Source organism: Cydia strobilella, chromosome 3 (genome assembly GCF_947568885.1).
Source record: "Cydia strobilella chromosome 3, ilCydStro3.1, whole genome shotgun sequence".
Classification (NCBI taxonomy): domain Eukaryota; kingdom Metazoa; phylum Arthropoda; class Insecta; order Lepidoptera; family Tortricidae; genus Cydia; species Cydia strobilella.
In genome coordinates, this window is record NC_086043.1 from 5,569,016 (window position 1) to 5,593,006 (window position 23,991).

A 23,991-nucleotide genomic window follows, 5' to 3' on the forward strand; every position below is an offset into this window, starting at 1 on the left:
AGGGAAAGTCGAAGAAAAACTGTTCGCTGACAATATGTGTTGCTATCAGTACCTAATCGTTAAATGTAGACATGAACTGGCTGAAGACAAAAGTGCTTGAAATCTATTACACTAACAAGAACCTAGCTATACACACTTAGTACACACTTAGTATTAGATATACACACTTAAATAACGGTTAATCTCGAACCGCAGTGCTTAAAATACTATTCCAAACGACAGGTATTTTTTTTTCAAACATAACCAGGGACCGGCCCGCTATCCCTTATCGGGGTTTTATAAGGGTTATTGCATAAGGCTTAACTCACCATACCCTTTGCCAGACGAAACCCTTTGTTTCGGTTTTTAAAACCCTTATATACAGCTACCACATTTGAGTAATCGGTAGCCCAAATACCCTTACAAAACCCTTATCATCCGCTCACCAACACCTTGCATATTGCTTATAAGGGTTAGCCTTATAAAGGGCTTCCCTTTTAGCATATAAGCGTGCTAATTTAAGTCGTCTACCTTGTTCATAAAGCACACATTACTTCGAATCCGAGCGAACGTCGGCGGCGACGGCGGCGTTCTTTGACTAGACACGTATTTTCTTTCCTTTTCATACACTACCGTAGATATATACTAATCCTGTCTCTTTCACGCAAAGGGAAACCTTTATAAAAAGCGCTTAAAGATAAGGGTAGCCCTTATTAAGAGCTAGCCTTATTTTTGGTTAGCTCTTCGGTAAGGGTTAGTCAAAGGTAAGGGTATGAATGGGCTTGCAGTTCAATAGGGGAAGTCTTTCAATGTGTTAGCCGTGTTTAAGTGTCGCCCATTGAAAGGGTTTTATCGCGGAAAGGGTTGTCCGGTCCCTGAACATAACACAATTTAACACATGATAGGCCGAAACATGTGTTAGATCGCAAGGTCGCAACGCATTGATATTATTAAATTAGTATCATATTTATTTAACGTTTTTGAATAAACACTGATCATTGTGATTGGTTATGATAACATTTTTTAATAAATAATAATAACTAAAATAGTCTCGTAAAAAATCGTGTATCAAATCACAACAACAAGCAGATAAACGCTAGAATTATTGCTTTAAAACTTGCTGTTGCTAATTTTAAAAGTAAAATAAGTATAGGAGGAATAGTATTATTTTATATTAAATTGAAACCATTTCTAAAACATGCATCTTTGTAGGAAGCTGAAATTCATAGCGGAACCCTAAAACGGAACACGTACGATAAATCAATTCAAGTCGTCTTCATTATCTATTTACTTATTCAAATTCAATATGAAGCCCACGGTATTCAGAATCGTAGGAGCTTAATAACATTCTCCTAACACGAGAAGAAAGTAAAATATAAATATCTAGAAAGCAAATACGAATAAGGCTTTTTTGCTTGGAGTTTAAAAAGTTGTTGAGACGATACTTAGATAGAGCTATCTTCGGTGGTGAATACCTAATGAAGTCTGGAATAACTCACACAATTGAAAAACCTCCCTGACAACAATCATTATAACAACGACCATGAGTTAAAACTTATCTAAGAACCATCGTTTGTGTATGTCGAATGTTTTACCGAAATCTGCAACCAAATGACAAACAAACAGCCTCACCGTAAATCTATATATCGTCTTCGTTTCGTCGAGGATATTAACTGCTATTTTACTTAATACTTTAATATCTAGTGCCAAATACGTAAGATCTAAAATAAAACGGATATAATTTTATCTCGCCCAACTTATTTTCAACATTTGTACCAGAAATCCTGTCGCACGTTTGGCAGCCGACAAGCGGAAGCGGTGGCGACAGCGGATGCGCTAGCGGGAAACATTCCAACGATTTATATGTTCCGCCCACTCTGACGACCCATTGCCCTATAATGGGGGAATGAGACGTTTGATTTTCCGTAATTGCTTCATTGACTATTATTTTTCTGAGCTCGGGCTTACGACTCAATGTTTCCTGGAAAATAAAACTTAAGTTCCTCATAGCACAGTTGTTTTTGTCACACTAGATATATGGTCAGCTTAAAAAAGATTCTACTGCTGTAACCGCTCATTTCCTTTCTTAATTGGAAACATTATCGGTTAAATTATTATACGGATGAATGCACCGCATTTTTATAAAGTAAAAGGTAAATCATGGCAAGTAAGTACATACATTTTGCAAAGAACAAAGCTGGTCGAACATTGTTTCTAAGAAGCTTATTATTTTAGAAGTACCTAGGTGAGAGAAACAGTTGTTTTGTCTTATCGACCCTAGGGAGTTACAGCTTTTTTTCCACAATCCATAACTCCCGCGGGAACAATATAGGCCTTTCTCCTTCAGTACACCTGCATGAAATAAGATCATTTTCGAGCAAGTGTGATAAAAATAATAATTAGTATAATAACCGTACCTACCAATAGCTGAGCACTTGAGCATGCGTCTGTAGTAAAACAACACATTTTTTTAATAACTTAAATTAGTTATTTGGTAACATAAATAATGACGGATCAAAAACCTCAAACTGCGCTGTGTGACTGAAATCCACACAATACCTAAGCTATGTAAACACCCAACATTCGTAATGAAGCTCATCCATCTTGCTCGACCATTAACGGCCCGTGATGTCATACGGACGATTTGATACCGTAAATGATGATTTCAGTAAGCCCGCAAGAAGTATTGTGTTAAATTTGAGTACGTAGTATGTTGTAGTTAAGTATATTTTCAAAGCTTTAGTTTTATAATCTTTAACAAATAAATAACCGACTCTTCAAAGACATTAGTCAGTCATTTACCTACAGATCTGGTCTTGGGAAATTAGTTTGATTAAAAAAATTAACTAATATCTAATGTAATTTACAAACCTAATCGTAATAATATAATATTTACTAGTTAACGACGAATCAAAATAAAAATCTTAAGGGCCACTTGCACCATTCACTAACCCGGGGTTAAACCTGGAGTTACTATGGTTATTGGTTACCAATACAATTTGACACTGGGTTAACGGTTTAACCGGTTAACCCCGGGTTAGTTGGAAGGTGCAAGTGGCGCTAAGTAGTACGAATGAATATTTCACACTTTGATATAACGATCAGGTAGTTTCACAGTTTAAAATAAATGGGCTTGGTCCAACTTTCGCTGCATTTCTGTGTTACAGTTTAAAATATTATTAAATCCGTTCACAATTTAAACCTCGAGCTGTGTATGGATATAATTCACATGGCAGTTGGAATAAATCAAAACTGTTTTATTTACACGCCAATCAACGATAACAAGGCCTTGCTTGCGTCAATGTTCATAATTGGGTTCTAGTATAATTTGATGCATTATCAAATTGAAATTCGTTTGTTAAAGATATATTGTTATGTATTTAATTGAACCGTGTATTTATTTTATGCATAATATACAATTTTAGTGAACAGAAAAAAAAATTGAAATAAAATGTTAGTAGTTTATCCTTCTTTCCTACAATAAAGTGTTTATTAGTTACTTACTTGTAGGTAAGAAACGAAACTTACTTGTAGGTACGAAAGAAGGATAGTTAACAACCAGATATACTTACATTAGAAAGTACAAAAGCGAACATCCCTATGAGGTTTCTCACCCAGAGCTTACCTCAAATAACCAAAGTCTAGATCTAATGTAATTAGATAAATAAAAATAGATATATGTATAGCTCTATAGATAAACGTATATCTATAAATACATACATGAATAAATAAAATACATATTACAACCGCACGCACCTTCCTACGTTCCAACTAATGCCTCGTCTGAGAGCCATTTGTTCTTTCAATTTAGCGACGCCACTGACTGGCATTGCCTCAAAAGAGGTGGTAGCGCGTTCCATAGCTTGACAGTGCGCTGTGAATGATTTGTCATAACGTTTTAGCTTGTTCTACGCCTTCTACTCTACGGGATGTATTTTAGCCATCCTTTATTTTCAGTAAATTGCTGCACTTTATAACCGGGTTCTTCAACGATCATTTGTATTTATCATAAAAATAATAGTAAATAGGTTGGCAAATCAGGTTTTAGGTTAGTTTCCGTTCATGTCATCTCGGATATTGATGAATTCACTGAATATGGTATCAATGCATTCAATTTGATGTCCTGAACAGAAATATATAAGATGACAAGCGCGAAAATGTGTAGTAAAGTTACTGTGACGTCATAAAGTCGGCAGTACAGTTTTTTACTTTTTTCTTTTAAACATACCATGTGGGGTACCAAATGAAAGAGCTTTGTGAGTAGATTACAAATATATAACATACTCTAACATTTCCACTACTTTGTCAAACAAATTATTAGAAATAGCTCAAAAATTCACAATCCAGAGTTGACTTTGAACTGCTCTAGAATTGAAAATGGCTAAATGGATATTTCAAATTGTATACGAAACTACTGTGAATATCCTCTATATTACGTCTAAAAATAATTAACCAGATATATTCAAAAATAAGAAAAGTACATTAAGTTAAACAACAGTATAATTTTCTGTTACAGTAGACTGCTAAGATATTATTATTTTTACTGAAAACATACCAATTGTATCAAAATATTTTCAATAAGGTTAATATTGTTGTTGTTTGAAAATGTGTAACATATTATAACATTCTTCACTACTTGGTCTTACAAAATAGAAGAAAACGTCCAAAAATTTCACAATGCAGTTGATTTTGAACTGCTCTAGATTGAAAACTACTGAATGGATTATTCCTATATACATACCAATTTATACATCAAGTTTTTGCATAATGTCAATATTTAGAGTAGAAAATAGGGACTACGTTTGTATGGAGAAGCGGCCGTCCCGTTTCCTCTTAAGTGCTCAAGAAATAATACTTCGAATCGTAACAGGCCAAGTTAAACATTGAAAATCAATGATAAGTATCTACAGATGCAGTCTCGATGTAAAAAGAAAAATTTTCAACTCCTCGTTTCCCGGTTCACTGCAGTTTCAAGCGGTAAATAGACGAGACGGTAGCTTTTACCATATTATAGTACTAACTAATCAATTTAGTCTTAATCATAGTATGTAGGTAATTTATATTAGTTATTTACGATACAAGTGCGAAAAATATGAAATTCGCAACGAGTGGCGAATTTTATAACACTCCCTTTAATTTACCTATTCGCACGTGTATCATAAATAACTGGAATAATGGAGATCCAGATGTACTGTAATAGTAGTTTATGTGACTGCTACATAATGAAAAGCATTAAAATACGAGTGTGGGCTTATGAAACGAATGAATAGAGTTTCATAAAAGGATCACAGGTGTATTTTAATGCTTAATTATGTACAGTTACATACACGCTTTACCTAAATTCATATCATAAGCTTCAACAAAACAAACTACTTACAAGCTTTTTATTAACTTGCAATGTACCTATGTAAGTATGTATGTAATATGTATGTAACATATTTGTAAGCGTCAAATCTTGCAAGTTAAATTTGACCCACTTCCCGGTTTCCGTTGAATCTGAAAATTTGCATACATGTGTAAATCGGGTGACAATGCAATATTATGGTACCATCGAGCTGATCTGATGATGGTGGCCATAGGAACTCTGTGATAAAACAACGCAACCTAATTGTGTTTGGGGTTTTTAGAATTGTCTCGATGAGTATTAGTTGTTCGTGGAAAGAAAAGTAGTCAGCGATAAAAGCTTGTACCAAAAATGAAATTTTTGCCAAAAACTAATTTTATACTTACAAACCTACTAAACGTCAAATGGCGGCAAATGAAAACTTTTTCACGCATGACACGCATCCGAAGTTTTTTTTTTAATTCAGAGACAAACTAAAGTTAGGGCCGACTGCCAAATCGTTCGATATCAAGAAACATGCGAGATTTGTCAAAATTGTTTGCAACTGACACTTCATTACGAATAAAACGTCATCTCTACTGATATTCGAATAGAGAGAGAGAATCAAATTTATTTGTTTCTCAGAGATGTTCTAAATTTTAATGTAATTAAAATATCGGTTATCGATAACGTAAAGTAAAAATTACGATTCGATCACAGATGATGGTCTGTTAATATAGTCCGTTATCGCTTTTGAAAATATTACAGGGAAGTAGATAAAATATTTTTATTTTACAAGATTGGGTTAGATCGTAAAACCTTCGTCAAAATTAATGTATAAAAATAATTATTATTCTATTGTTTCTATACAAAACTACGTATATATATATATATATATATATATATATATATTATGTATGTGCATTATTTAATAAATACCGCCCTCCATAATGCCGATCGCAAGAAAATTTATTCATGAATATCTTTGGTAATTAATTACCTACCGTATATTTGGTATGCCAACGCAGTCAATTTACCAGTATCGATCAATGCAATCGAGTTATATGACGAGTAAATTTAATAAGAAAAATTTCATCCGCAGAGTCCTGATTGTCCTGAACCTGGTGTAAAATCCGCATCATCCTCTCAAATACAAATTCCGAATCTTCGTTATTTATGAAGGATATAGATTAACTAATGTGCGTAGTTCGACTGTGAATATTTAACGTTCATTCTTGTGCTCAGTTTGTACATAAACGAGTACCTACCTACTTTGTATACAGGAGTACTTACATAAGATATTTGACTACCGGTCTGGCCTAGTGGGTAGTGACCCTGCCTGTGAAGCCGATGGTCCTGGGTTCGAATCCCGGTAAGGGTATTTATTTGTGTGATGATGAGCACAGATAGAAGTGAGTCATGGAAGTTTCTATGTATGTATAAGTATTTGTATAAGTAATATAGATATCGTTGTTGAGTACCCACAACACAAGCCTTCTTGAGCTTTACCGTGGGACTTAGTCAATTTGTGTAAGAATGTCCTATAATATTTATTTATAAAAAAAAAAGACCCACGAACAGTTTTTATAACTACTGACTAACTCTATAATCGACAAAACTAAAATATCTAGTTAACCCTTAAATGTATAGTGATAGATGCAGCCTACACAACAAAAACATATCATTTTATGCATTAGATAAAAGTGATTTGTTCCTGTATTATTATTTTTATAGAAAATTAATACATTTTCCGATTTTTATACACAGCACTGTATTTAGAGTTTTGAATGATTCACGGTTAGTTTCACTAGACTTATATTGACCGGGATATAGACCGTGATTACCTTTTGTATTATTTGTGAGCTCCCGATATTTCGACGCAGTTACATGCATCATGTTCACGGGTGACTGCTGACTGGTGTAGTGAATATCGGGAGCTCACAAATAATACAAAAGGTAATCACGGTCTATATCCCGGTCAATATAAGTCCACTGTATTTTAGTTTAAAAAAATACATTTGTTTGACGAGATGGCGGGAAATTTGGAAAGGTGATGATTTTTAGTATGTGTTAGGCGATTTTTTTCGGGGTTTGCAAAGTTTTTTATTTAAAATCTTTATTATGTATATCACAAATAGAGTAAATTTCTGATGATAGTAAGATTCATATGTCTTTTACCAATAATAGTATATTTACATAATTATAATTTACCCTATGTAACTTCTAACAATGAGTTAGCAGTGAAAATCGATATTTTAATTTATAATTTTTTCCAGAATCAGTAAACAATTATGAGACACATACCTATATTAATTTCGGGCAAAAAGAAAAAAAAATGCATTTAAGGGTTAAATTGAATTGTTTTAGAGACGATAATTTTTTCCAATACCTATAAGTATTCATTACTAATGAATACTGGCTGTATCATTCTGACACCATGTAAATATTCAATAATTTGTTATTTAAAAAACGTAAACTTATACTAAAACATGACTAATTTGTTTAAAGCTATATTTTCACGGAAAAGTCTTCTAAAACTAAAAGTTACGGCAGCAATCAATTTTCCATAAGGTGCTTTATCTTTGTCACGGCTATCGTACTGCAACAAATACTTCGTTTTTCTCGCTATCCCTACAAATTCAAAAAAAAAACGTCATACTTTACGAGATCGATGTTTTTTTGCTAAAATGTCACAAGAAAGCCTAAAATCATTTATCAATTCGACGCAAACATGTTTGCTCAGTTCACTTTTTGTAATATTTTTACAATGTGTGTAATTCAAATAAACAATACACTGAACAGAAGTACATGCTGGACGGCTGCCAAAATATTATGATTTTCTCAATAGGTATCCATATAATATATTATATTGTATGTTATGTGGCATTTGTTATTAGATTACAGACCAAAAAATTTCACAATAATTATTTTATTTTATATGGCTTTTTTTGTGTTTTAGTAGGTATGTATTATGTAATTTATAAATAATAAATATAGAACATAATATGTTATTGGATAGAAACACAATTATAACATATTATCGTTAGGTAAGTCACAAATATTTAAATAAATTGCCGACCTAAGATCTAATACGACCATTCCAAATGATGTTTTAAGACGTCAAAAGCAATTAAATACTTACTCAAAATTTTGAAATGTAAAGTAAGAAGGAAACATACAGAAGCACCTTGCTCATTAGTCAAGCTCATTAGCATAAACTTCATACTTATTTATAATTATGAACCTGCCTAACCAAGGGTTTCTCCAAGATATTCGGTGTTACTGTGTAAGTAATAAAGGGCGTTGAGGGTGTATTCTGAGAAAGATCCATTAGTAGCCGCCGGGATGAGTGACACGTGACAAATGGCTGGCGGTTTGGTAAATGGACCCCGCCGTAGATTCGGGACTGGCCAACCAAAACTGTAATATGATTATATGTGTATGTAATGTGTTTAGTGAACTATGCATGAGATTCATTGTGCTCATAACTGTGAAACATTCGAGCTCCATGCCTATTCATCATGTAGGTACACCCCAGGCCAAAAGTATGGAAACAACGTTGTTTTCTTAAATATCTCATGTTTCTATCTTTGTTGTATATATTTGTAAACTAAGACTTACTTTAGGCAAACCCAAAAGATTAAAAATACACGCTTAATATCAAACATCCTAAAATATTGTCAAAAAGCTAAAAAAATAAAGTAGGAAAAAGTTACATAATTATACCTACCCTTTAATTACATGACAAAATGTTGAATTGGCAACTATCACATCCAGAGTAATTTACTTTTAAAAATCTATTATTATTTTTACTAAATTGTCAATGAGTAGTATAAAATCCATCGCTTAAAAGATCACACTTTTCTATTGAAATACAAGCTTGTTTCCATACTTTTGGCCTGGAGTGTAAATATTACGTTTTGTCTATGATTTAAATAAGTACCTATTCAGTATTTAGCCCACTGAAGATAGTTTCTTACTTACTTAATTACTTACTATTCCGGGCCCTAGTTGGAGGCGAAGACTCATTTTAGGTTATCGCGCCAACCTAGTAACAATTTTGGGTGCGGCTTTTGACAAGTTCTAGGGAGAGACCACCACTGTTTATCGATGGTATCGATAAATCGAGTTTTTTTTAATTTGTGTCTTTACAAAATAATACCTCAATCTTTCTGATGATAAGTACTCTTTTCAACAGTCGATGATGAAAAAAGGTTCGAAATATCGGAAAGTTTAATCCGTTTCATTTCATTCAAATGAGTATAATTACGAAAACATTTAATAACGTGTTGATAAGCTAAGTATTTGCTAGCAAGTGTTATTTTATTAAGATAAATCAACCACACTGATAGGGTAATAGACTGATAAAATATCGATATATCGATAAACAGCGGTGCTCTCTCCCTTAAATATGTCAGGGTCAGTAGTCGCACGAAAAATTACGTGCTCTTATGTCGGAGGTAGCGACATAAGAGCACGTAATTTTTATATGTTTCTTATAAATGATGAATGTGTACATTAGATCTCGTTCTTTATTCGACATCTTTTAGACTCCGAGATAATATGTGCGTAATATGAATTTATTTATGTTTGTCTCAAACATTTTCACTGGCAGACCATTACACATGTCTACCGAAAATTAAGGCTTCCACGAATGAAACATAAAAAAGTAGGTACAAATCTAATATTGTTGAGCAATAAACAACGTTACTGTTCTAGGCTCCGTTGTATTACAAGGTGGTAAATTAAACTTAGTTGGTCAGTCGTGTGCTTTGCGACCTGCTTTTATTGTATAAACGTCACAGTTACTATGATTTATAAGCTATCATATCACACAAAATAGGAGCAATAATGTAGGTATATTTTACCTGCACAACCTGAACGACCTATCTGGAAGATTTGTAGCCCAACATGTCGGTGTCGAGTCGGATCTAGGTTTCCATTACTTGAGTCGTGTTATTTTCAAAAAGGCATATCATTGCAAGTAACAGATGTTAAATTAAACCTTAACACTTTAATAAAAAGGTCCAATTGTAATTAGGTACTAAATAAGATACCTTTGAGAAGTGGCCATTAAGTTGTTTTCTATCGCTCGGAAACTGCGCCCACGGAACGTAAGATAATTACTAAATCTTTGTATCTACTGAAACAGACAAATTGTTTAGGTAATTAATACTTTTATATAAAATAAAAAAACATCTGCTTATATTTTTTTATTCAAAATTAGTTCTCTCTTAATAATAGTTCGTATCACAAAACTGTCCATAACCAACTTCTTAACATAAAAATAATTCAAACGAGTTCCAGGTTTAGGTACCTACATAAATATATTCTAAATGATTTTGGAGGAACAAACTAAATTTTTCGTTAACAATTTACAATTACTTATTAGTATTAACTAACACGATCTCAAAGTGCGGTCTTAATACAATGTTTAAGATAAAAAGTATGTGAAGTGTTCTAGCTTCTATTAAACGTCAAACAGAAACTTCGTAAAACCGTCAACAACTCAAGTAAATTTTACTGCGTTACTTAGAATTTAACGCCTAAACCATAAAAGATATATGCGGTAGGCACCCATTCCTAGAATGTTACGTAAAATAGTTTGGGCTATATTTGTTTGTGGAGAAATTGGAGTAAAATCGATAATTGTAATTGAGTAGCAGGTAGCTGATGGCCAGTTTACATTGGGTAATGTCTAGTTGCTTTTCTTATACATGTTTAGATTTTCTTGAAGACAAGTTAACGCATGTAATTTTTTATATTAGATTGTTACACGTTTTAATCAAGGGCAAATGCCTTGAAAAAAATCACGCGGAAACTAAATTATATTTGCAAGGGCAGACTCCAATCAAATCCTAATTAAGGTAAAAGCCGAGTGAGTAGGTCTTTTGAATATTTTCTTTACTGCGGAATGCGGTGGATATGTATGGTTAAAAATAAATATGATCCGTGTCTTCCACTTATAGCATACATCTACAGCGGCGGAGCTGTCAGGAAGAATCCTCCGGAGCTGGCGCAGCATAATTATGCCACGTTTGAGTTTCCCAGAAATATTGCAGAGATATTTAATTATTCATTGTAAAAATTAAGAAAAAAAATGGCGCCCGATTATGACGAAAGTTGTTTCGGGTTTGCGGCTTGCACATTAAAAATACAATTGATACGTAGTTGATAATAGAACAATTGTGTTTTCTAATACCAAAGATAGATATAACTCCGTAATAGATGGATACAGTCTAAGGAAAAAACGTGCCTCGAAAATCACGAAAATTTGATTCTCGATCAGATGGCGCCACTAGTTTTGGCCTACTCTCGTATAGAGGGCGTTGACTGTTTCGTTTGTTATTTATAATTTTAACGCATACCAGTGATCATATAAAAATAATTAATGCAAATAAAAAAATCATTTATCCATATTTAAATACATTTTAACGTATTTTTATAAATCTTCATTTTTAGTTTTAAAGTATGTCGATAGATGGCAGTGAATTTACAGTGGTTACAAAATTTACTATGACAGTACCGCTCTATCTTATTATAATTATCCTCATTGCTAATACTATGGACGGTATAGAAAGGATCGCAATCTCTTATGGCAGAATTGTTGTAAAAGTGACCGCGTTAAGCTTTAAATAATAGTTCCTAATCTCTTCGGTGGCGCTAGTAAGGCTCTGGGACATGAGTTTAACATGAACCATATAAGGCAACAAATAATCCGACCAAATTACGTAGGTTGTTTTTGGTAGTATTTCGGTGTATGGTGGCGCCGCCTAATTACTGTTTTTTGATGGACACTTTTCATACATAGAGATTTGGCTCCTTTATACAGTCTCCATGGCTAATACCTACCAATCAAAGGACGTTTTTCGATCCGGCTCCGTCATACTTACTAAAAAAACAATTACATAAAAATGCCTACTATATTTAAAGTAATATTGGATTTCTACAAATTTAATTACCTTTTCATCCTCATAGCTCAATCAATATTTACCTATCTCTCCTGCGTATCATATAGTCTATTGTATTTACAACAATTTAACATGGATGCGTAGATATAAGCTTTCACAGTGTTAAATTAAATCCCTATGCCATCGCCGCTAGGTTTAGTTTCGCCTCGCGCATGTAAAAGCTTTATTTACTACCTGTACCTACAAGTTTCATGAGCACAAACACAAATTTATGCATTGTTCGGGGCTCTAATGCGACAAGGCTTGAGAAGATTCGGCCGACTTAACAACGAGAGGTCAGATTAATTCTAGATCTTGCCCCACAAAGGCGTTTGAGACCAACATATTACTAGGTAGGTGATTACTAATGCAAAATTGTTACCCGAATTTCGTGCTTGTTATCCAAAAGCGTTTAGATGTACTTGAGTATATTACGACAATCCTCCAGTAGGTACCTTAAACTACAAGTGATAGGTACTTTTCAAATTACCTACTTATAATATATCGCCAATAAAAATCGTGATATTCGTGATAAATAAGATGTGGTGGAAAGAGACTGATAAATCCAAACATTGATTAATTTAATGTGTCGGGGCATCTGTTTGTAGTTTTGCAATGTAATATAGCAATGTTATTAGTTCGAAACTTACAGCATAAAATCATACATAGAGGCAGACAAAGACAAGTCTGTAACGATTATGATAGCACACACAGTGCAAGTGTTATTTTAAACGTTAAATATCTACGAAATTATGACGTATAAATAACATTTGCACTGCGTATGCTATCAAAATCGTTGCAGACTTATCTTGGTGAAACTCTAATAAAGTTTGATCAATAGGGAATCGAATGGAAAATTTGATACATCGAACTGGACTCACACTAAGTAATCTACTGCGGTTTTACTATACGGATTTTTCTTTGCTACGAAAGCAGATATTATACTTTCGTGTTTGGATACTCGTACAATTATAATCATTTGATCAAACTTCACCGGTAAGTTCATTTGAATATTAATATAATCCTGGTACATTGCTGTGCAATAAGGAAGGAATGATCAAAGTTGTTAACGAGAGTCAATAGAAACGAAACACCACTTATTTATGACTCGAGCTTACAGTTTTAACACTGACCATGTTATACAAAATGTTTTTCATCACATTTGCGTAGAAAAAAACGTCATAAAGGGAATAAACGTTAAATGCGACAAAATTACAGATATCATCTGCCATTCAGTTTATTATTTGAGGTATGAAAGCTTGGGTTTTGGTTCATATGACTCAGTGACAAAAGTAGAAAGAAATCCAATACTCCCTAGGGAATAAAATGAGCAATTACTCCCACTAAATCTGCGGGAAATACCACGCTATTTTTTTTCTCTTCAAATTATTGCTAGAAAAACTTCATCAGAAAAAAAAGTATTTAAAATTATACACCCTCAAGAAAATAATCGTGAAGATGCTAAACATTCATTAATCATCGCCGCAGCTTTTAAGACGGAAAATGTCAAGGAAAAAGAACTGTAACATTTTTCAATCACATTTTCAATGTTCTGGAACTACGGAGTGTTTTACTTCACTCATTCGCTGGTAAGCTATTACGTAGCCGTTTTATCAATGGATGTTAATTTAATTTTTTGATGTATCTCAGTGTATTTTTGGCAGAAAACTGAAAAAGCCAATATACACATACTTAGTGTAATTTTTTTATATCAATAACAGTGTTATTTAATCAGGTCAAAACGGGTAAGTGTGGCTGGCTTTCACATAATGGTCTGTTTACACATTGATAAGTGTTTATTGCGAGTTCATAAACTTGCTACTTGCATTTAAGGCTAAATAGGTTAAGATAAACTCTGATAAACTATGGTGCAAGAGAAACACTTGTAGGGAATAAACAGTTAAAAGATACCTGCAGATATTAAAAACTAAATGTAATGGTTTAGTAATACCTACTAGAAATAAAACTAATGCAAAAAAATGAACTTAAAATACTTAGAAGGATTTTCCTAAAACGGTTTCTCTTGCCCCGAGCAAAATTAACTATTATTCTCTTATCCTACCTGATCTTAGTGGAAAATGTATGAACTCGCACTTATCACTAATCAATCTGTAAACAGGCCTCAGTATAAAAGCTCGTTACTTACATTTATATCGCATTATTATTATCCCTAAAGATAAAATTATTTGTTTCATAGCGATCATGAAATAAACTACTAAAAATTTACAAAAAAAAAAAATGTTTTCTGCGCTTTCAATTATAAATTAAGAAATTGTCAATTTTCATTCCTAGGTTTCTCACACCAATTTCATAGTAACAAATCGTTTTGACTGGTTTTCTTCTTGACTTAGGGAACAATACACTACAAGTATAACAAATGCGTGTAACTTAGATTAAATTCATGTTCATCTAATTAGAAGTCATGTCAACTGCATGTCACTAACTTCGTACCTTTAGACACAAACTAAATTATAGTTCGACAGTTTGCGTATTTGACTGCCAGGTCAATTAGAACGTACCCTGACTTCAGAATGATATCTGAATGATGACTTAGTTATCGTGTCAAGTTTTTTTTTTTTTTTTTTACTACGTCGGTGGCAAACAAGCATCCGGCCCGCCTGATGGTAAGCGGTCACCGTAGCCTATGGACGCCTGCAACACAACATACGCGTTGCCGACCCTAACATCCCGCAATCTCTTTGAGCTCTGGCCCTTCAACCTCATGATTTCTGTCGGGTGGAACCATATTTCGACCAAAGGACCCGGAGGCCAATTTAAACTTACATTTTGCTTAATGATTTCACTTTGTTATCATTCGCCCGTGCATCGAACAAGTACGAGCGTTATGCACGAGCAAATGACATAATTTTGACATCAAACGAATTGGCCTCCCGAACTGTTAGATAAGAGATATATGAATAAGCGGTCGTGATTACTAAAACAAAAGATAAGCGCAACTGCGAGAATAATTACACCGTATAGAAATTAGTAATCCACACGAATAAATGTTGTACCAGACCGAATGGGGTAGATAAAATTAAATTAACGAAGAGTAAAACACGTGTCTAACTGCCACTCTTATATAGCAGTAACAATTCCTGAAAACATACGACAGTGTGGTGGAGCTGGGAAGCGGTAGAATTTTACTTTAGAAAAGTTAATTGAGGGTACCGTATAATATATACGTATATAATAATTATGTATACAAATATATACGTCGCTTCGTTCCTTCTGCTCTACCGACCATCTAAGTGGGATAGGCATACAAACGCAAGAGTTGTCTAATTTTTATTTATTTTTGTTTTATATCGTTACCCTGCGTACTATGGCAGGATAATTTGAGTATATATGTAGGATAACTAGTGATATTGCCGAGGGATCGGACCAGCAAAATTTTAAACAGAAGTATAGTATAGCGCCATATCATTTGTCCCTTCTAGTTTCCTGGCTTTACGCCTCTAAAGTATTGCCAATTACAAAGTCAAATCGAGAGCGGAAATCAAACAGGCTCGGTGCTATATCATACCGTGGGTAATGCAGTGCACAGTACACGCTTAAAACTTAACTGCCGCGGCACGCGCGCCGCTTAATGAGGGCCCTCGTGTGAGCATACATGGATGACGTACGTGCGTTAACATATGTTACTGCGTGGAATAATTGAGGGAGTAAATTCTTAGTAATTTGTAATTTGATCATGACATGTAGTTTCACATTTTGCACTGGATTACCTATTTGATATAACTGGTACCATCGCCCACACTGTTAACTGACAGTTTGTTAACCTTATTACAAATAGCATAAGGTCCACCGATGGACAGTTAAGAGTGTTGCTGTTTGCACTACCGATTTATAGCAAGACGAATTAATAATGCTTGTCATCACACCTTTTCGTCTTAAATTTCAACAGGATAATAGGCCGCATACAAGAAATAACCATATATGCCTGTATGTCAAAATCAAAGCAAATTTTGCTGCTGAGCAAAACGCAAAATTGTTCACCCTAACCACCATGAGCCAAATACTTTTCGATTTTATCAATTGAAGCCATCACATAAAACTTAATATTACCAGCTAATGCGAAGAAACAACTGATATGTTCCTACACATAACTACACTGTAGAAGATAAAATACAACTTTGCACACTGTTTTCTAAACGGGTGCGATGAAAGCTCAATTACCTACCTATTTCTTTTACGAAGCGCAGATTTGCTTTCTAAATCTTAGAGCATGAAAGCTCCTACATACTTGCAAGTACATACTTACCTTTGCTGTAATTTCAGTATTCGCTGAACAACTGCGCGACATTTAATAATGATTAGGAGTATTAGGACCAAAGATGCACACATAAATCTTAATTTACTTGCTAGCTAGGTTTTAAATTTTGCTGCAAACGACCAAAGCACGGCAACTAAAGTTTGTGCAGCTGTATAAAAGAGAGTGGTTAGGAGCGAAAAACTAATTCCATGCATATTTTTAAACCTCTTATAATAATTAAAAATGAGGAAAAACAAACAAACAACCCTCTCGTATAGCCGTGATTTATATAATTTGTTACGGGTAATGTTAGAAGGTTATAACTAAACTCAAGTTTACCCTGGTATAAGTTACTAGTAGTAGATACCCGAGCCTTTTGGGTAAAGTCCGAAAATTTAAACAAGATTAATCTGTATTCGGCGTCTACCTGTACACATCTAGGTCTACCCAACACTGGCTGGGTAATGTTAGGTGTTGCATCATCACTTCTGACATTACTCTACCAGTGTTGGGTAGACCTACTTAGATGTATACGGGTAAACGCCGAATAGAAATTAATGTTGATATAATTTTCGGGCACTACCCAAAACGCTTGGGTAATACTACCCAGCTAAATTTAAGTTTACTTAACCTTCTAGTATTGCCCGTAACATTTAAGTAATCTTAAGTTACATCAAATTGCGTACAAATAATTTATATAATGAAATAAAACTATGAAAACGGATTATATCGCGTATATTGAATTTATAATACATGATGTATGTATGTATGTATGTATGATACGGGATGTATTATAAATTCAATATACGCGATATAATCCGTTTTCATAGTTTTATTTCATGAGTAACTATCGCGGTAACCGAAGATAATTTATATAATGTTAATATCCAGAGAGGAAATTGGGGACGACGTTTGTATGGAGAATTGATCATGTGAATTCGTCCCCTTTCGCCTTAAATAAAAGAGTAATATAAGTTTTTAAATATTTTAGGTATCGACTTTAAGGTAAATAATTATAGTTTAGCTGCTGGTGCCTGGTTTGTGTGACGGCGACGGGTAGAAAAGCGAAAATGATAGAAAATAATGTAATCTCCGTTATTCAATAGGGGAATAATAAAACGAGGGTCGCGGTGAAACAGTTGTATAACTACGTGGTTTTTGCGAGCACCGCTAGCAGAAAAGACGGACATGGATCGGAATTAACAAAAACGTGGCAGGCAAACAACTATGAATCACATCAGCAAAAGGCTTCTCTGTGTTTCTCAAATTCACATCTCCTATAGGTACACACCCTATAGCTGAAGTGAAAAGCAGTGTTTAACTCGGGTGAAACTATCCATTTCCTTTCGAATTATTGACACTCTTCGTCAAAATATATTTACTGTCCTTGCTTAATGCTTATGCCATTCGTGGAGTATTTGAGGTTCAATTAAATTATTATTAATGTAAAGCTAAATGATATTTATATAAATAAATACGATTTAACCACAATTACATTAGTACTGTAATTGAAAAGCTAGCTGACCTGCGGCAGCGTTAAGCGACAATGAACTGAATTCACATTTAATTTCAAATTAACGAGATTATCCGCATATGATGCTCCCACACAGTTAGTGAGACGCTAAAGCGATAAGCTATATATATAAAGGTAGCTTCACTATTAAACTGATTCTCAGCTTTGACTAACACTAACTTTTGTAGCACTGACTGAAAATTTATATCATAAAAAAAATGTAAACTTAATGCATTGCAGAGCATGCGTATTACTTTATTGTGCTCTTAAATATACATGGTGGCTAAAACATAAGTGCGTTCCCGTTGCCAGGGAGGTTTTGGGATTATACTGAGCAACTTTTACTATGGAACCAAACCCGAAATTTGGCTGTTTCATACATTTTGGCTGGTCCATTTACATGGGAGGGTGAATTTTTTTTTGCGATTTCGTGGTTGGTCCCATAGTAAAAGTTGCTCACTATAATCCCAAAACCTCCCTGGCAACGGGAATGCACTAATTTTTTAGCAACTGTGAGTGTTTTTGTATGAATTAGTTGTTGTGATTAATTTTTGCAATGTAAATCATCGCTGAACGTAGTGTATAGTGCTAAATTAACAATATCATATAAGATCAAGGGAAAATTCCTAACTGTAAGGTATCCAATATTTGTTTTATTGTGATTTTTCGCAAATGTATTAAAAAACGTCGTCTAATGTACATGTGCAAGTGTCATTATTTACTTATCCCGTGTCTTTTATGAGCCGTAGGCATCAATCTCATCTCGGGACTAGTAAATAATGACACACTTTGCATACTTGCATTGAAATGTACTCATCATTCGCTTGCCCTTGTCCCATTCACTTGGGGTCGGCGCAGCATGTCTTTTTCTTCCATACATCTCTGTCACCCGTCATCTCATCATTCACTTGCGTTAGTTTCATATCATCTTTCACACAGTCCATCCACCTTTTCCTCGGTTTTCCTCTCCTCGTACTTCCCTCCACATTCATTCTTAATACCTTTCTTGTCACATGACTTTCATCCCTCCGCATCACATGCCCGTACCATGCTAGGCGATTTGCCCTTACTTTTTCTGTTATGGGTGCAACTTTCAGGCTTCCTCTTATATACTCATTCCTTATCCTATCCATTCTCGTCACGCCACACATCCACCTTAACATTCTCATCTCCGCTACATGCAATCTCTTTTCATCCCTCACCTTTAGGGCCCAACACTCTGATCCATACATGACGACAGGTCTTATGATCGTTTTATAAATTTTGAGCATTAAAATGTACTATTACATATGAATGATCTCCTTTATCATTTGATGGTTTTTGACATATTTGTATCCATTTTCATGTTTAATGTAACATATTTAATGTTAATTTCTGTAACAATATATGTATATGATAAACTTACATTAAATAAATAAATTAGTCGTCGACCTCGCCAGTTTTCAACCTGTTTTAACAACATTAATACCTTATTGCAAGTTATAATTAAACTAGGCCAAGGCCCTTAGCGCATGGTTTTCTTGGTTAGGGGCCAGGTCTGACAAGCGTAAGTGAGACATGGTAGTAAGCAAATATTCATAGCTTTCGTTTTTAAACTCGTTTTTTTTTCAAATCAGAACATGCCAAAGAAGCATTGAAAGAAGCTACATGGGGCTCAAGCTAAGAGATAAAGTGAGACACTCGAAAATAAGGCAACAAACGAAAGCTAGAGACGTAATCGAACAAACTCTACAACTAAAATGGCGATGGGCAGGGCACCTTCAAAGAAACATAGACGATAGATGGTCAAAAATGGTATCAAACTGGCATCCCATGGGTTGCAAACGTAAACGAGGACCACCTAAGAAACGCTGGAGCGACGATCTTGCAAAGGTTGCAGGAAAAACGTGGAGCAGACTAGCTACAGACCGCAGAAGATGGAAAAACATGGAGAAGGCTTTTACAGGCGGTCCTTACATTAAAATTAATTAAATATAAAAATAAGTAAATAAGTATTACGTGACATAAATAATTTATAAAATAGTAATTTTTATCAAAATCTATAATGCATGTCTTTTTAATTGGAATAAGTAAAAATTTACATATAATAAACTATTAGTATTAGACATCTGTAATAGGTAATGTAAGGAATGAAATAAAGCTCTTTTTACTTTTACTTTTACATTAAGGCCCTTAGCATATATGCACATTCAATGTCACCTTTATGCGTCTGCAGACGGTACAGAAAGGCACTTCGCAGAGGTTAATGAGGGCTAAGCTGGAGTTGCCATATTTAAGGATTATGACCGACTTTTTATAAACGAGGGTCCTGTTTCACCATTAATTTAAGCCGGTTGACGTTTACGTAAAAAATAACGTGTTATACTATAAAGATAAATTAGACCTAAAATGCAAAATTTGAATCTTTTTTTGCAAGAAAACTGTACCTCAATGAATGTTTCATTCAGAATATCTTTGACTTGTAACTTTAAATACTTAATCGAAACTATTCTTATAAAGACCGAAGCAAACAAAAACATATAATAAAACGTAAATTAAATTGGTGCTTACTTAACTGTGGTTTTTTTTTACGACCTGCTAAATATGTGCAAATAAGGTGCTTCATGACCTGCTAATTGTCACATAAAAGGCAAAATGGGTATTTGTTCTACGGACAGCTCGACACTGCAAATACTACTGATACTAAGGCACGCATATTTGTTATGTAAATAATTTATATACGTTTCACGCATTCAAACCTACGTTGTTTTGTATTAGTTTTGAAACTAATACAAAAACAACTACAATATACAATTTTAAGAATGTTCATTTGCTGAGGTAAAGTGCGATTGTATCATATCCGATTGTATTTAAAGGGGAATAGTTATTTGAATTCCTGCGGGGGTTTCGAGTGGAAACGATGAATTTTGCTCACACTCTCCAGAGGACTAGGTTTGACGAAATATGAAAACTATCTTAAGCCGCCTCCAGACTATGTGCGTGAATAGCAGCGCGACTTCGCGGAGAAAACGTTCGCGACGTTGACGTATGACTCCACACTCGCACAACTTCACGGCGATTTCGCAGTTTGGTTTCAGGCAAGATGGCGGAAAAGCATCAGCCGATCGAGCTTAACTGTTAGTTATCTACGTGATTTAGCTGTTTCTCCATTTTGTTTTGTTGTAAAACCGTAAAATATAGCCGCTTATACAAAATAAATAATTTTTATCTCTCCACTGATGAACCAAAATAGTGTGTAATGTGGAGTCTTGCAAGTTCGCGCTTCGCGCCTCCTTTGACGCGGGCCGAAAAACCGACAAAAAACGGGGAACAAGGCGCGAGGGCGTGATCAATCTGCGAAATCTACGCCACACTCGCGTTCGCGGCTTCGCGCCGTAATACGCGCACGAGTGTGGAGGGCCCTTTAAGTAATTGAATATTGTTGTTCGTGCAGTCACGACTCAACTGCTCATATTAACATTCACACTAATGTGTCAGGCATCGTATTGGTTTCATTTTTGGCAATGACATCATTGAATTGGAGATGCAAATAAAGCTTACGATCAGACAACCACACAGATCTTATTAGATCACGTTTTTACCTTTTTGTATTTTAAAAGAACGTTAATTTTGCTGTTTACGGCACAACCCAGGTTTAAATCCACGATTTTAGTAGCACTTGCACGAAAGGTTAATATTTGTGAAACTTTAATCTTTAATCATCGTCAAAGGATAAGTTCGCCTTTACTGCCTATTTCTGTGCCATATTTGTGTTCTGTGTTTTGTACAATAAAAAGTTTATACATACATACATACATTTAAAATGTAGGTGTGGAAATAAAAAAAAAAAAACAGAATCAATGTTTGTTAAGTACCTACGTTTATATTATATTGGATTTTGTGAATAAATATTATTCAAATTTGAGTAAATGAAACTATTGCCAATTATTATTATTATATTAAATAAGGTGCATTGGGGTAACCTCGAAAGCGGGAAATATTAACTAAACCAGAAGCATTTCATACTATTTTGGCTAACACTTAAGCTAGGTACTGCAACGCTTACCAAGTTCTTCTACTTTACTAGATATACCTACATAAGCAATTTTCCAAATTACCCGGTACCTATTCGAAGTTATCCCAATGTATCTTATACAAAAGATATAGGAATGCGGAAACTTAATACTCGTACACAAAAAAATAGCCACAACCGAATACAGAACCTCCTCCTTCTATGAAATTGAAGTCGGTAAAAATTAGAAAAAAATATAGTTCAATAGTTCAAATATACTTTTCCCCTCACTAGCTCGGAAAGCCGTCTTTTATCCTTTAAAACAAGCGGGGAAAAACGCATTTTATCCACTAGTGGGGAAAGTAATTTGACCTTGGATAGAGCGTGTTTAAGTAGCTTTTGACAAATAAAAAAACGTAAAACGCTCATAATAATGGTTCGTTCGATATTAATTATCATTAAATAAATGGTTTGAGAATTTAATAAAAAATACCAAATTTAGCTTTACTTAATGATTTTAAGGTTTATTATACCTTAAATTCCATAAGAAACATTTGTTTTTTTAAATGATGTTGAATGTAATTCTGAACGCACAAGTTGAGTCGATGCAATTTCAAAACGCATCGTCAGAAATGTCAACATTGTCAACAAAAAAATTCTCACTGACTCCGACACGTAAAAATACATAACTTCCAGTTTTCTGTTATAATATCGTATTATCGTAAAAAAATGAGTGATTCCAGTGATGAAGATGATCTTTTTTTTTTAACGTTGGGGAAATGCGTTTACGCATGCCACCTGGTCCGGGGGAACCAGGAGGGATGACGGACTAACCAGAGGACTACCGTCTAAAACCACCAACGAGTGCCGAATCCGCCTTAGATGGGGTGCCGCAGGGTCGCTATCAGCATTCGACCGCATGCGCCCCGGCGGGGTGATGAAGATGATCTAACGCCTGTGGATGTTGCACTTTCCGCGCTATAGTGAAGGGAAAAGTTTTGTGTTACACACGGGTGCAAATGTATTTTACTTCTCGTGTGTTAAAACACTCGCTACGATCAGGATTCTATTTTATAACCACTCGCTTCGCTCGTGGTTCAACTATACAATCCTTTCGCTTGCTCGTGTTTCAATTCCACACTCGCGGGTAAAATACAACTTTGCACCCTTGTATAACAAATAACTATTATTCATGTAGGCCTGCAACAAGCACTTACGAATGGTAAGCATTATGTACATATATATTATCTTGAGTGAATTATCAGAGAAATTCATTGATGTTAATTTTATTCCATAATAATATTGAATTATTATACCTACAGATCAAATTTAATACTAAGATTATTAAAAAAATCTAATGACTGCATGTTATAGGGGTATAATGTCATATATTTTATAAGCAACGTAATATCTCGGGCATTTTAAATATTCAAACAGCACTCAAAAATATATCAGAGGTGAGGCTAAATTGCAAAAATATACATTCATTACCCATCCAAGCTTTATTTGCATAAAGCGGCTTAATTCTCATCCCGTGGCGTCACGGCGGAAAAAACATGGCCGTTCTCTTGTCATGTTGACAGCGCGGACCGCGACGTTTGTTCCACGCTTTTCTCGTTTTTGCGAGGGGGATGAGTGACGATGTACGAGGGGGTTGTTGACGTGATACCGAGAAGGTCGCGCTTTAACCATGTTAGAATATATAACTTTCTTCGCTTACAGGCTGTAGTTGCTTGATAAGGGGCATATAAGGGTGGCTACGCCTAGGTATATTACTAAACCTTTTTTATTTAGTTCTTAAATAAATATTGTTTGAAAGCCCTACTGCCCATGGTTATATCATGATAGGCAAGTATTTTGTTTTCGCCCAAATTTAGTAGGGTGACATTAACTTAAAATTATTATTTTGTTAAAATTTGATAAACAGACAACCAAACTAACGGTTAGCATAAAAATTAATTCGGTTTATGACATTTTCAT

At 34.5% G+C, this 23,991-nt stretch overlaps 1 protein-coding gene across 2 annotated transcripts in view; it reads right to left on the reverse strand.

Annotated features, from left to right (window-relative positions):
* The window catches only part of LOC134755634 (cell adhesion molecule Dscam2-like), a 208,694-nt gene that overhangs the window by 56,610 nt on the left and 128,093 nt on the right, over window positions 1–23,991 (reverse strand). The gene's annotated exons all lie outside the window — the stretch shown is intronic.